We start from the raw sequence: 14817 nt of genomic DNA on the forward strand, positions 1-14817 counted from the left end.
TTAAAAACTTGTTTATGTATTTAACTAAACTAATATCTGTCATGACCATAGGTTTGACTACCAATTTGCATTTCTTCATATCCTTCACAATTTGTGTCTTTCAAGGACTAGAACTTCCCATTACACTTATAAATGAGTTGCAAAGGTACAATACCTTAAACAAGAGTTGAAACATATATACAGCATGTTGTAGCAAAATATAACCTTAAATTTGTAAGACATCTACACAATGTAACATATTTGGGGCTTGTCATTTCTTTCTAGTCTAGTCTTTTTCTCTTTTCATCCCTTTTCCCCTTAACACTAGATAGACTAGAAAGAAGGACAGAGGAAATTAAAAGAAAGAGAAAAAGAGACCCCTGAGTCTAACTTCCTTAAATTTGTTTGCTCCCTGACAAAAACCATTAAAAATTTGCAGTCAACCCCCCCTTAAATGACAACCAACATCCATCACCCACCAAATAACCAAAAACCACCCACCCTACTTTTTGGGATTGGGGAATTATTCTCTTAAAATTGCTCCCTGCTGTCAGGGGCAATGTTATTTGGGGGTACCCTGAGAAAATTGAGACATTGGCCATGTCTAAGAAATCTAGCTATAACATTTGCAGTTCAGTCTGAGTGTGGTGGGAAAGTGCAGGGCTTAACCAAAGTCCTGGCTGAAAATATCTATGAAACAAAATAATCTTAGCCAGCCAATTTGAAGTTCTTCTGAATGCAGATTTTTGAGGAAACAGCTATTGAGGCAGTCTGTGAGGTTGGATCATCTGGGTGATTAGTTTTGTCTTCTTTGGTGTCTGGATATTTTGCTCTATAAACATATAGACTTTTAAAGGTAATATACATTTCTGTATTTACACATATGTGGAAAGTGCAATGTGCACAAATCAGCTAAAAGTGATACTCTACTCTATGTTTGAGCAGGCAAAAGGCATCAAACGTTATAAATCCATTTGGACTGTGTAGCCAAACTATAAGTTTCCATCCATACCATATAAAAGGATGGCATGTAGTAATAATTCCTGATGACTCTGTAGGCAACAAGATTTATTGGCTATGCAGAGACATGTCTCAGCCAGTCTTAGAGCTGTCATCATATAGAGATCATGACTCATGTTACCTGTTTTGTTGTTCTTCTTGGTTTCTTTCTTCATTTCTGCAGCCAGGATTTTCAGAATGTCTCCCTCAGTCAAATAAAGTCTTTTTAAAGACTTAAAGGAAGATATAGCTTTTTTCTCCTGTTGAAACAAAGATGTACCCTCTTCCTCAATGCAACACATTTCCTGCCTTCCATTCTGAAGTTAAGACATCCTTTAAAATAAATAGACTAGTTTATTTCAGCAGGATTTTTTTATATAATCCAATGTCTTTTAATTAGCAGCTTTTGGGTTTTGCTCATTAGCATTTAAAAACTTACAGTTAATAAAGCACTATATAATCTATCTCTGGAAGTTTTTCCCCTGCTTTTGTATACTAAACATATCTTTGAGAGTATGGTTGGAACCTTCTACAACTACTTGTCCTGTAGAATTGTGCAGTATACCTGTAATATGCTTTATGTGGTAATATGCAAAAAATGTTTCATTTTACTACAGACATATGTTATAGCATTATCAGTCTTAACTTTACAGAATTCCCCATGATAGCCATAATTTCTAATAAATGTGTAATTGCAGAATAGACCTTAATAGAACTTAAAGCAGTTGACCATTGAAATCCTGAGTATATATCTATTGTACAGTGCACATACTTTAATTTCCCAAACTCTGAAAAATGAAAAACATCCATTTATCAAATTTTATTTCTTTGGGTATCTCTCTGCAGGTGATGGAGCTTTGTTATACAAATACCAATTAGGCTGTTTCCTTATAATTAATTTCCTTTGACTGTTGCCAAGTGATAGAAAAATTCTTTCTTCAAACCTTTGCTGTTAGCATGGTGTTTCTTAAGAAATTCTAAACCTTCTAGCACATTTCCTATTAATACCTGATCAATTTCATCATTTCCTTATGCCATAGGGACTGGTAGATCCATATAGGATCCATATGTGTTATAAACAATGAATGATTTCTACTTCTGATTACTTGTTGGAAATGAATAAATAGTGAAGTTAACTCTGAATCATCCTAAATAAATTCAGTAGTTTCTATATGCAAAACAACTATTTCTGTATATTGAGAGTCAGTAACTATATTAATAGATTCAAAAAATCTAATAATATCATAAAATGACATATGACTCTGCTTTGTGAACTGAATTATAAGGGCTCTGAGCCACTTTACTTACTTTTAATTTATAACCTGTCATTCCTGATTCATTTGCATCAGTATACAACATAGGAGCTCGAGAAATTTGTGTCCCTTTTACTACATGAGGAACAATCTAATTATTTCTTTTATAAACTGAAGTCATCTGCTTTTGAAGTATTTGTTGTTACTTCTCCCAAAAAAAATTCTGCAAGCTCTTTGCCAATGTTCATTTTCTTCCCTTAATGAAACAATTTCAGCTTAGTAAAAGGCACTACAATTTTTGACCAGTCTATTCCTGCTAATAAACATAGTCTCATTTTTCTTTTTAGAATCAATTCAGAAACCTTTTCTACATAGCTCTTTGCTTTTTACTCTGTTTGTGTGCTTAAAAATATCTATTCTAAGATATTATCTTCTCTCTGCATAAGAATTCCAATGGGAGAATGAGTAGCAGGGAAAATAACTAAAATACAATCCCGTTTTGGATCCAAACAGTCCACATGTGCATCCTGTAATTTTTTTCTACCAGAACAACTCTTTTTCAGCCTCAGCTGATAACTCTCTTGAATTATTTAAGTTATTATCACCTTGTAAGGGTTGAAATAAATTGCATATCTCTTGAGTAGTCAATCCAATTATTGGCCTTAGTCAATTAGTCTCTCCCAACAATTTTTTAAATCATTAAGAGTTTGTAATTTGTCTCTCCATATAATTAATAAACTATCCACTTTATATTTTTCAGTAGCTATTTGTAATACCCAGACAGACAAGTCTCTACTTCATCAAACATTTTTTCTAAGGTATCTGCATATGAATAAGACAATAAGATATCATTCATATAATGACAAATTATGAATTGAGGAAACTGCTTACAAATGATTTCTAATGGCTGCTGTACAAAATTTTGACATAAATTCAGACGATTAAACATTCCTTGTGGAAGAGTTCTGCAATGATAACTTTTTATTAGACAACTATTATTACAAGTAGATACTGAGAAATCAAACCTTTCCCTATCCTGCTCATGTAAAGGGACTGTGAAAAGGTAGTTTTAGAGCAATCACTGTAATAGGCCATACCTTAGGCAACAAAGAAGGCAATGGGATTCCAGGCTGTAAAGAGATCATTTGGCTGAATGATTTTACTGATTCTTCTCAGATCTGTTAACATCTTCCATTTTCCAGATTTAGTTTTAATTTTAAATACAGAACTCCAAAAGGTGGACTCATCTATATGGAAAGCTTCCAGCTGCACTTGGACTATTTTTTCTAGTTCCTATAACTTTTCCTTTGTCATAGGCCATTGTTCTAACTCAAACAGGTTTGTCAGTTTGCCATTTTAGTGGTAGGGCAGGTAGTTTCCTACTAGTAGTGGCTCCCTCGTATACAGTTGAAGAGTCAGTCTCTCTTGTATCCTATTTTTGGGCAGCCTGGACAGTCTGTAACTGTCTTTGAGAACATATTTAAATTTCTTTATTAGAAATTTCTCTTTTACAGCATGTCTCTAAGTTGGAGGAATGCTAATCTTTGCTTATCACTGTTGAAATAGATTTCTTTGCCATAGACTTATGGATATAGTAGCCACATGTAGCCCTAATTTTCATATTTGACTTTCTGGTCCTATGCATTTAATCCATTTAGGCTTTGTTTTACCCGAGACAATGTCCCAATTTCTAAGAGCTGTGTAGATACCCTTTGAAGTGGCCAAGCTGAATTCCACAAATCTTGTGATATTCTCATCTTCTCATGTGATAATACATCTTCTCATGGATCCATTAAGCCTTCAATCTCAACTCCATCTACCTGTAGTTTTAATTTTAGTCTCTTATCATTTATAGTAGTTTGCCAAAATATTTGGTTTGGGAATTTCTTGTTTTATCCATAGGAGCTGCTCTATGGTTTGCTTAAGATTTGAGCAGTTGTTTATCAGGCTTTAGTTTTTCTAGCTGTTTTTTCAGAACAGTCTTTGCTTGGTTGACAGAAAAGGAACAGATCATGCTAGTTTTGGTTGAGCCTTGAGGGAGGTCCCTTTGTCAGCACTCCAAAATTAAGGAATTGCTTCTAATATCTTTGAAAGACCTACATTCATAAGCCATATATTGGTTCTTTCCATATCTTCTACAATTCATGGGAAACTTTCTCACTGAATTGCATTAGTAAAAAATTTACCCTTAGGATTTGTTTGTCCACAGTGCTTTAGGGAATGACCTAATCTTTCACAGCCACAGCAATGAGTATTTTGTGTTTTTATATCCTCTGTAATTTTTTTGTCCAACAACAACTGAATTTTGTGAGCATTAGATTCTATATATGCAGTAGTTTTAATCCATTCATAGAGAAGTGTGGATCTGGCCCATACAGGTCTAATGGCCTTTTTGTATTCAGCATCAGCATAACCAAAAGCTAAAGATTTAATTTAAATTGCTTCTGTAAATTGAATCTGATATTGCCCTATTTAGATCTGTAGTTAATCTCTGTAGAAAGTTAGTGAAAGATTCATTTCAACCTTGGGTTATCTTTGAAAAGGTTCAGATTATCCCTTTTGTTCAACCTTATCCCAAGAACTTAAGGCTATGGTACAACATGGTATCATTAAAGGTAATCTGTAATAAGATGGCATCATTAAAGGTAATCTGTAATCTTAATTCAGAATATGGATCTTTACCTAGTTACTTATCCTTGACAATATCAATGCCTCTAGTCCAATTTTGTTGCTTCAAAATTGAAACCTGATCTTTCTACCATGTTAGTCATTGTAGTTGAAGACAAGGTTCTAACATGGCTGTCATCAAATCTGTCCAATCTTTTGGAACTATACTATTTTGTGTGACCTAGTTATTAATGTATGTTTTACATATGGTGAATATAGGCCATAAATTGTTACTGCTTTCTTAAATCTCTTTAAGTTTTGTGCCTATGTAGATAACAACCCAAATTTCTAATAACCTTGTGGATTTTGTTCATCTGGTTCAATTCCTTTATTTCCCACCTTATAAGGTGGGGAAAATACTTTTTAATGTATGTAGACTGCCTTTTTGCAGTCTTGTCACAAGGTAGTGCTATAAACTTTAGATTGGATTCATCTGTAATTTCTTCACACTTCAGAGGATTGTCTAAATTTTGTTCTATTGTTTGTAACCTAACAAGAATTTTTGCAGTACTTATGTTATCTAAGTATTTTTTCTTCTGATCTATATCTAAAAGGATATATAAAATTGCAATCACAATTGAAAATATACTTATTTGTATGCTTATAAGTGAAACAAACTTATACAGAATCCAGATGCCATGTGTGTTTTTCTCTATTTTTAACACAGAAAATGTTTACAGAGAGAGAGAGAAATAAGGTAGTATGCTATTGAAAAAGGCACTAGACATCAGAATCTGACCTCCACATACACCCACACCTGCACAGTCATATGAATATACCCACATTAACAGTTAAATATATTACACAAACATACACAAAAAATGAAAAGAAAAAAGTATCTGTAGTAATATATACCTGAAATATCAGCATTTAACATGCAGAAGAAGGAGGATCAGAAACTGAAGATAATTTTTGACTACATAGTGAACTTAAGGCCAGCCTTGGATATGTGAAGCCATGACTCAGGTTGAATGAAAGAAAAGAGAAGAGAAAAAAGGGGATACTCAATTACATACTGTCATATGATTCAGTAACTTTACTCCAGAATTTGCATCCAAAAGAAATAAAAAAATTATTACAAAAAAAATTTATCCAGATCATGTGCTCCAGCCCCCACACTCCACCTACTCCTAGAGACAGCTTCACAGTTGGGAGTTCTGACACCCCCGGGTACACAGGTGAGTCCCCTGTATTGCCACAATACTTGGCCTGAGACCCCTTGGGCCCAGAAAATATAGAACCTCCCACCCTGCCAGCAACAGATCTTCATTCTGCTTCACATCTGTGCCCACGAGAAGATCCTGTGGTCTAGTCTTCCCATACCCACCCCATCCACACCCAGAAACAGCTTGACCCCAGTAGTTCTGATATAGCCAGGCTCACAAATCAGGTTCTCCAGATCTACTTCCACAACCAGAGACAGCCTGACCCCAGGAGATCTAACATAACAAGCCTCAGGAGGGACAGCCTCCTGTCAGAGACGGCAAGGCCAGTTAACTCTAGATATAACCATATGGTGAGAGGCAAGTGCAAGTACATAAGCAACAGAAACTAATACAATTTAGCAACATCAGAATCCAGCTCTCTCACCACAGCAAGTCCTGGGTACCCTAAAACACCTGAAAAGCAAGATTCTGATCTAAAATCTCATCTCATAAAGATAATAGAGGGCTTTAAGGAGGATATAAATAACTCTTTCAAAGAAATGCAGAACACAAGTAAACAGGTAGAAGCCCTTAAAGAGGAAACACATAAATCCCTTAAAGGAATACAGGAGAACACATTCAAACAGGTGAAGAAATTTAACAAAGCTGTACAGGATCTAAAAATGGAAATAGAAGCAATAAAGAAATAACAAAGGGAGACAATCCTAGAGATGGAAAACCTAGGAAAAAGCAGGAGTCACAGATGAAAGGATCACCAAGAGAATACAAGAGATAGAAGAGAGACTCTCAGGCATAAAAGATGCCATAGAAGATATTGACATAACAGTCAAAGAAAATACAAAGTGCAAAAAGGTCCTAACACAAAACATCCAGAAAACTCAGGACACAATGAAAAGACCAAACCTAAGAACAATAGGTACAGAAGAGAGTGAAGATTCCCAACTCAAAGTGACAGTAAACATCTTCAACAAGATTATAGAAGAAAACTTCCCTAACCTAAAGAAAGATGCCCATAAACATACAAGAATCCTAAAGAACACTAAACATATTGGGACAAAAAAAATCCTCCCATCACATAATAATCAAAACACCAAATGCACAGAACAAAGACATAAAGTTAAAAGAGATAAGGGGAAAAGGTCAAGTAACATATAAAGGCAGACCAATCAGACTTCATCAACATTACATCAGACTTCTCAACAGAGACTCTAAAAACAAGAAGATCTTGAGCAAATGTCACAGACCCTAAAGGAGCAAAAATGCCAGCCAAGGATATATACCCAGCAAAAGCCTCACTTATCATAAATGGAGTAACCAAGCTATTCCACGACAAAACAAAATTTAAACAATATTTTTCCACTAAGCCAGCCTTGCAGAAAATGATAGAAGGAAAACTCCAACACAAAGAGGGAAATGACACCCAAGAAAAACTAAGAAATTAATCTTTTCACAACAAACCCAAAAGAAGAGAACCATACAAACACAATTCTACATCTAACTACCAAGATAACATGAAGCAACAAACACTGGTCTTTAATATGTCTCAACATCAATGGATTCAACTCCCAACAAAAAGACATAGGCTAACAAACTGGATACATAAATAGGACCCAGGATTTTTCTGCATACAAGAAAAACACCTCAGTGGCAAACACAGACACTGCATCAGAGAAAAAGGCTAGAAAGTTTTTTTCCAAGCAAATAGTCCCAAGAAACAAGCTAGAAGAGCCATTCTAATATGCAATAAAATGGACTTTCAACCAAAAGCTATCAAAAAATATAAGGAAGGTCACTTCATACTCATCAAAGAAAAAAATCCACCAAAATGAATTCTCAATTCTGAACATCAAGGGAACCCACATTTGTAAAAGAAATGTTACTAAAGCTCAAAGCACAGGCTGAACCTCACACAATAGTAGTGGGAGACTTCAATACCCCATTCTCACCAATGGACAGATCATGTAAACAGAAACTAAACAGAGACACAGTGAAACTAATGGAACTTATGAGTCAAATGGATTTAACAGATGCAGAATATGTTACCCTAAAACAAAAGAATATACCTTCTTCTCAATACCTCATGGTAACTTCTTCAGAATTGACCATATAATCAGACACAAAACAAGTCTCAACAGATACAAGATTGAATTAATCCCATACATTCTATCAGGTCACCAGGGACTAAGGCTGGTATTCAATAACAAAAAAACCAGAAATCCTACATATTCATTGAAGTTGAACAACTCTCTTTGATAGCTTGGTCAGGAAAGAAATAATGAAAGAAATTAAAGACTTTCCAGAATTTAATGAAAATGAAGATAAAGCATACCCAAATATATGGGACACAATGAAAGCAATGCTGAGAGAAAAACTCATAGCTCTGAGGGTCTTTATAAAGAAATTGTAGAGATCATACACTAGCAGCTTAACAGCATATGTGAAAGCTCTAGAATAGGAAGCAAATACACATAATAGGAGTAGATGGTGGGAAATAATCAAACTCAGGGCTGAAATCAACCAAGAAGAAACAAAAAGAACATACAAAGAATCAACAAAACTAAGGGCTTGTTTTTTGAGAAAATCAACATGATAGATAAACCATTAGCCAAACTAACTAGAGGGCACAGAGACAATATCCACTTGATCTTAGCCAAAAGGTCAAGAAGCAATCAGATATAGTGTCCAAACTACAAAATCATAAAGGAAAAGGGAGATATAACAACAGAAACTGAAGAAACTCAAAAAATTATCAGATCCTACTACAAAAGCCTATACTCAACAAAACTGGAAAATCTAGATGAAATGGATAGTTTTTCTAGACAGATACCAGATAAAGTATCCAAACAGTCCCATAAACCCTAAGGAAATAGAAGCAGTTATTTAAAATCTCCCAATCAAAAACATCCCAGGGTCAGATGGTTTTAGTGCAGAATTCTATCAGACCTTTAAAGAAGAGCTAGTACCAATACTTCTCAAACTGTTCCACAAAATAGAAACAGAAGGAATACTACCTAATTCATTCTATGAAGCCACAATTATGCTGATACCTAAACCACACAAAGACCCAACCCAAAAAAAGAACATCAGACTAATTTCCCTTATGAATATTGATGCAAAAAATACTCAATAAAATTCTTGCAAACAGAATCCAAGAACACATCAAAATAATCATTCACTATGATCAAGTAGGCTTCATTCCAGGGATGTAGGGATGGTTCAATATATGGAAATCTATCAACATAATCCACTATATTAAAAAAAAAACTCGAAGAAAAGAACCACATAATCATCTCATTAGATGCTGAAAAGGTCTTCAACAAAATACAATACCCCTTCATGTTAAGTTTTGGAAAGATCAGGAATTAAAGGCACATACTTAAACATAATTAAAGCAATATACAGCAAACCAACAGCCAACATCAAACTAAATGGAAAGAGACTTGAAGCAATCCTACTAAAATCAGGGCTAAGACAAGGCTGCCCACTCTGTCCCTATTTATCCAATATACTACTCAAAGTTCTAAGTAGAGCAATTAGACAACAAAAAGAGGTGAAAGTGATACAAATTGGAAAGGAAGATGTCAAGGTATCACTATTTGCAAGTGATATGATACTATACATAAGAGACCCAAAAAATACTACCAGAGAACTCTTACTCCAGTAAACAACTTCACAAAGTGACAGGATACAAAATTAACTCAAAAAATCTGTACAAAGGACAAATGAGCTAAGAAAGAAATTAAGGAAACAACATCCTTCACAACAGTCACAACCAATATAAAGTATCTAGGCATAACTCTAACAAAGCAAGCGAAACATCTGTATGACAAGAACGTCAAGTCTCTGAAGAAAGAAATCAAAGAAGACATCAGATGGAAAGGTCTCCCATGCTCATGGATTGGCAGGATTAATATAGTAAAAGTGGGCATTTTTCTGAAAACAATTTATAGATTCAATGCAATCCCCATCAAATTTCCAACTCAATTGTTCACAGAAATACAAAGAGCAATTTGCTACTCCATCTGGAATAACAAAAAAACAGGATAGCAAGAATTATTCTCAACAATAAAAGAACTTCGACAGAAATTACCATCCCTGACCTCAAGCTATACTACAGAGCAGTAGTGATAAAACCACATGGTATTGGTACAGAGACTGACAGGCAGATCAATGGAATAGAATTGAAGACTCAGAAATAAACCCACACACCTATGTTCATTTGATCTTTGATGAAGAAGCCAAAACCACATGGTGGGGGGAAAATGAAGCATTTTTTTTTAAATGGTGCTTGGATAACTGGCAGTCTGCATGTAGAAGAATGCAAATTGATCCATATTTATCTCCTTTATCCATATTATCAAGTCCAAGTGGATCAAGGGCCTCTATGTAAACCAGATATGCTGAATCTAATAGAAGAGAAACTGAGAAAGAGCCTTGAACACATAGGCATATGGGAATATTTCCTGAACAGAACACCAATGGCTCAGGCTCAAAGATCAACAATTAACAAAGGGGACCTCATGAAACTAAAAAGCCTCTGTAAGGTTAAGGACACTGTCAATAGGACAAAAGTGCAACATACAGATTAGGAAAAGGTCTTTACCAACCCTGTATTCAATAGAGAACTAGTGTCCAAAATATAAAAAGAACTCAAGAAGTTAGATTCCCAAATCCAAATATCCCTATTAAAAATAGTGTACAAAGAATTCTCAACTGAAGACTCTTGAATGGCCAAGAAGCACCTAAAGTCAACTTCCTTAGTGATCAGGGAAATGCAAATCAAAATGACACTGAAATTCCCTTCACCAATCAGAATGGCTAAGATCAAAAACTCAGGAGACAACAGGTGCTGGCAAGGATGTGAAGAAAAAGAAACACTCTTCCATTGCTGGTGGGACGGCTTTGGAAATCAATCTGGCAGATCCTCAGAACATTGGAAATAGCTCTATCTGAAGACCCAGCTATACCACTCCTGGGCATATACCCAAAGATTCTCCAACAGATAACAAGGATATGTGCTCCACTATATCCATAGCAGCCTCATTTATAATAGCTAGAAGCTGGATACAGAAAATGTGGTAAATTTACACAATGGAATACTACACAGTTATTAAAAATGCTGACTTCACAAATTTTGAAGGAAAATGGATGGAACTAGAAAATATGATCCTGAGTGAGGTAACCCAGACCAAAAAGGACATACATGGTATATACTCACTGATAAGTGGATTTTTTGGTGTTTTGTTTTGTTTTGTTTTGTTTTTTCGAGATAGGGTTTCTCTGTGTAGCCCTGGATGTCCTGGAACTCACTCTGTAGACCAGGTTAGCCTCAAACTCAGAAATCCGCCTGCCTCTGCCTCCCAAGTGCTGGGATTAAAGGCGTGCACCACCACCACCTGGCTAATAAGTGAATATTATCACAAAAGCTCAGAGTGCCAATGATACGACTCAAAGACCATATGAAACTTAATAAGAAGGGAGGCCAAAATGTGGACGCTTCAAACCCACTTAGAAGGGGGAATAAAATAATAATGAGAGGCAGAGCGAGGGAGGAACCTGGGTGGGTGAAGGTAGAGGAAGGAAAAAAGGGAGGCAGGACCATGTATGAGAAAAGACAGGATAGAAATCCAGAGGGCCAGAAGAATGAATAGAAATAATTAGCAGTGAGGAGTGGGGAACTAGAGGACTACTAGAAAGTCCCAGACACCAGGAATGCAAGAGGCTCCCAGATCCCAATGGGGATGACATTAGTCACAATACACAACAGCAGGGAGATAGAACCTGAAGAGACCAGCTCCAGTAGATAGACATGGACCTCAGTAAAGGGATGGGGCCACCCACCCATCCAAAAAATTTGACCCACAATTGTCCCTGGCTAAATAAATGCAGGGACAAAAATAGAGCAGAGGCTGAATGAAAGGCCATGCAGAGGCTACCCCGCCATGCAGTCCATTCCATCCACAGACACCAAACCCCAACACTATTGCTGATGCCAAGATGTGCTTGCAACCAGGAGCCTGGTATGGCTGTCCTCTGAGAGTGTCTGCCAGAACCTGACTTAGACAGATGCAGATACTCACAGACAACCATTGGTCTGAGCCCAGGGACCCCAGTGGAAGAATTAGAGGAAGGACTGAAGGAGTTGAAGGGAATTGCAATCCCATAGGAAGAGCGATGGTATCAATTAAGTGGATACTACCTCAGAGCTCCCAGGGATTAAACTACCACCCAAAGAGTATATATGGGCCAGTCCACAGCTCCTGCTACATATGTGGCTGAGGACTGCCTCATCTGACATCAGTAGAAGGGGAGGCACTTGGTCCTGTGGAGGCTTGCTGCCCCAAAGAAAAGGGATGCTAGAGATGTGAGGTTGGAAGTAGATGGGTGGGTGGGGGAGCACCCTCTTAGATACAAAGGGGAAGAGAAGAGGGTGAGGAGTTCATGGAAGGTGATAACATTTGAAATGTAAACAAATAAAATTATTAATAAATTTTTTAAAACAGAAAAGAGAATTAAGAAATCATCTATTTGTGTATATAACATCACTACAATACAGTACATCTTCATTAAACAGAAAATCTGTTTTATAGAGTGGGCTAATGCCCAGTAAATGTTATATTAATTTAATAATGACAGAAAAGACATATAAGCTGAATGAATTAATTCTGAGATGAGATTTCTGAAAGCCTTGCAATTCAGAATTACAAGTCAAAACAACTATGATCTTACACCCATCAAAATAGATAGGATGAAAAACTAAAGAGGTAGCACATGCTGAAGATGTGGAGCAAGGAGAACATTTCTCTATTGTTAGTGGGAGCACAAACTTGTACAACCACTTTGGAAATCAATTTGGCAGTTGTTCAAAAAACTGGGAATAGTTCTACCTCAAGACCTAGCTATGCCACTCATGGGCATATACCCAAAAGATGCCCTATTATACTGCAAGGACACTTGCTCGACTATGTTCATGTAGCTTGTTTAAGAATACCCAGAAACTGGAAACAACCTAGACATTCCTCAGCTGAAGAATGGATGTGGTACCTCTACACAATGGAATATAATTCAGCTATTAAAAATGAAGACATCATGAATTTTGCAGGCAAATGGATGGAACTTGAGAATATCATCCCAAGTAAGGTAACCCAGACTCAAAAGGACATGTATAAGCCATAAATACAGGATACCTGTATTACATTCCACATACCCAAAGAAGCTAAACAAGAAGAAAGACCCAAACAAGGATGCTTGAATTTCTCTTAGAAGGAGGAATAAAATAGTGGTAGGAGGCAGACAGAGGAATGAAACTGAGTGGGAGAAGAAAAGAGGAGGAGGAATAGGGGGATCAGGATCAGGTGTGGGGAGAGACAGGAAAGATGAACAGATAACCATGAGAATAAATGGAAATCTGTAACTGACAGGGTGGGAGTGAGGGGAAATCAAGGGGATGGGCCAGAGACCAGAGATGGGGGAGGCTCCCAAGAATCAATAGGGGTGACATTAGCTGAGACTCATAGCAGTGGGGATATGGAACCTGAAGACACTACCTCCTGTAGCCAGGCTGGAACCCCAGTGGAGCAATAGGGACACCAACCCACCAACAAAACATTCAACCCAAAATTTATCTACAAGAAATGCAGGGGTGGGGTTGAGGCAGAAGATGGAGCAGAGACTGGGGGAATGGCTAAGCACAACTAAATAACCAGCACAACTAAAGACCTATCCATGGGCAAGCACCAGTCCCTGACACTATTAATGATACTGTTATGCTTGCAGACAGGATCCTAGCATAGTTTTCCTCTGAGAGTCTCCACCCAGCAGCTAACTCAGACAGATGCAGCCAAACAGTGGATGAAGCCTAGAGACTCTTATGGAAGAGTTGGAGGAAAGATTGAGGTGCCCCAAAGGTAATAGGAACTCCATAGAAACAGCAACAGAGACCTGGACACTTGGGGACTCTTGGAGACTGAACCCCCAACCAAAGAACATATTCGGGCTGTACATAGAACCCTTGCACATATGCAGCAGATGTGCAGCTCAGTCTTCACGTGGGTCCAGAACAACTGGAGCAGGGGCTATCCCTAAAGCTGCTGCCTGTCTGTAGAATACTTTCTTCTAGCTGGGCTGCCTTGTCTGGCTTCAGTGAGAGAGGATATACCTCGCTCTGCAAAGACTTAATGTGCCAGTATGATGGTTTGAGTATGCTTGGCCCAGGGAGTGGCATTATTAGAAGGTGTAGCCTTCTTGTAGGAAGTCTGTCACTGAGGGGGTGGGCAATGAGACCCTCCTCCTAACCACATGGGAGACAATCTTCTCCTAGTTCCCTTCAGAATATGATGTAAAACTTTCTGCTCCTTTAGCACCATGCCTGCCTGGACACTGCTGTGCTTCCTGCCTTGATGATAATGAACTGAACATCTGAATCTGTCCTTTGTAAGAGTTGCTTAGGTCATGGTGTCTCTTCACAGCAATGGAAACCCTAACTAAGACAGTCAGGGTAGGGAAATACCCAGGTGAGGCCTCCATTCTTTCAGAGAAGAAGAGGGGGAAGGTGGATGGGGCAGTGATTGGGATGTAAAGTGAATAAATAATTTTTTTAAAGGGAAAAATGAAGCCAGGAGGTGGTGGCACATGCCTTTAATCCTAGCACTCCAAAGGGCAAGCAGGGGCAAGCACTCCCTGGGCCAAGCATACTCAAACCACCACACTGGCACATTAGGTCTCTTTTGAATTTCTGTGAATTCAAAGCCATC

This window comes from Arvicanthis niloticus, chromosome 14, assembly GCF_011762505.2.
Source record: "Arvicanthis niloticus isolate mArvNil1 chromosome 14, mArvNil1.pat.X, whole genome shotgun sequence".
Taxonomy (NCBI): Eukaryota; Metazoa; Chordata; class Mammalia; order Rodentia; family Muridae; genus Arvicanthis; species Arvicanthis niloticus.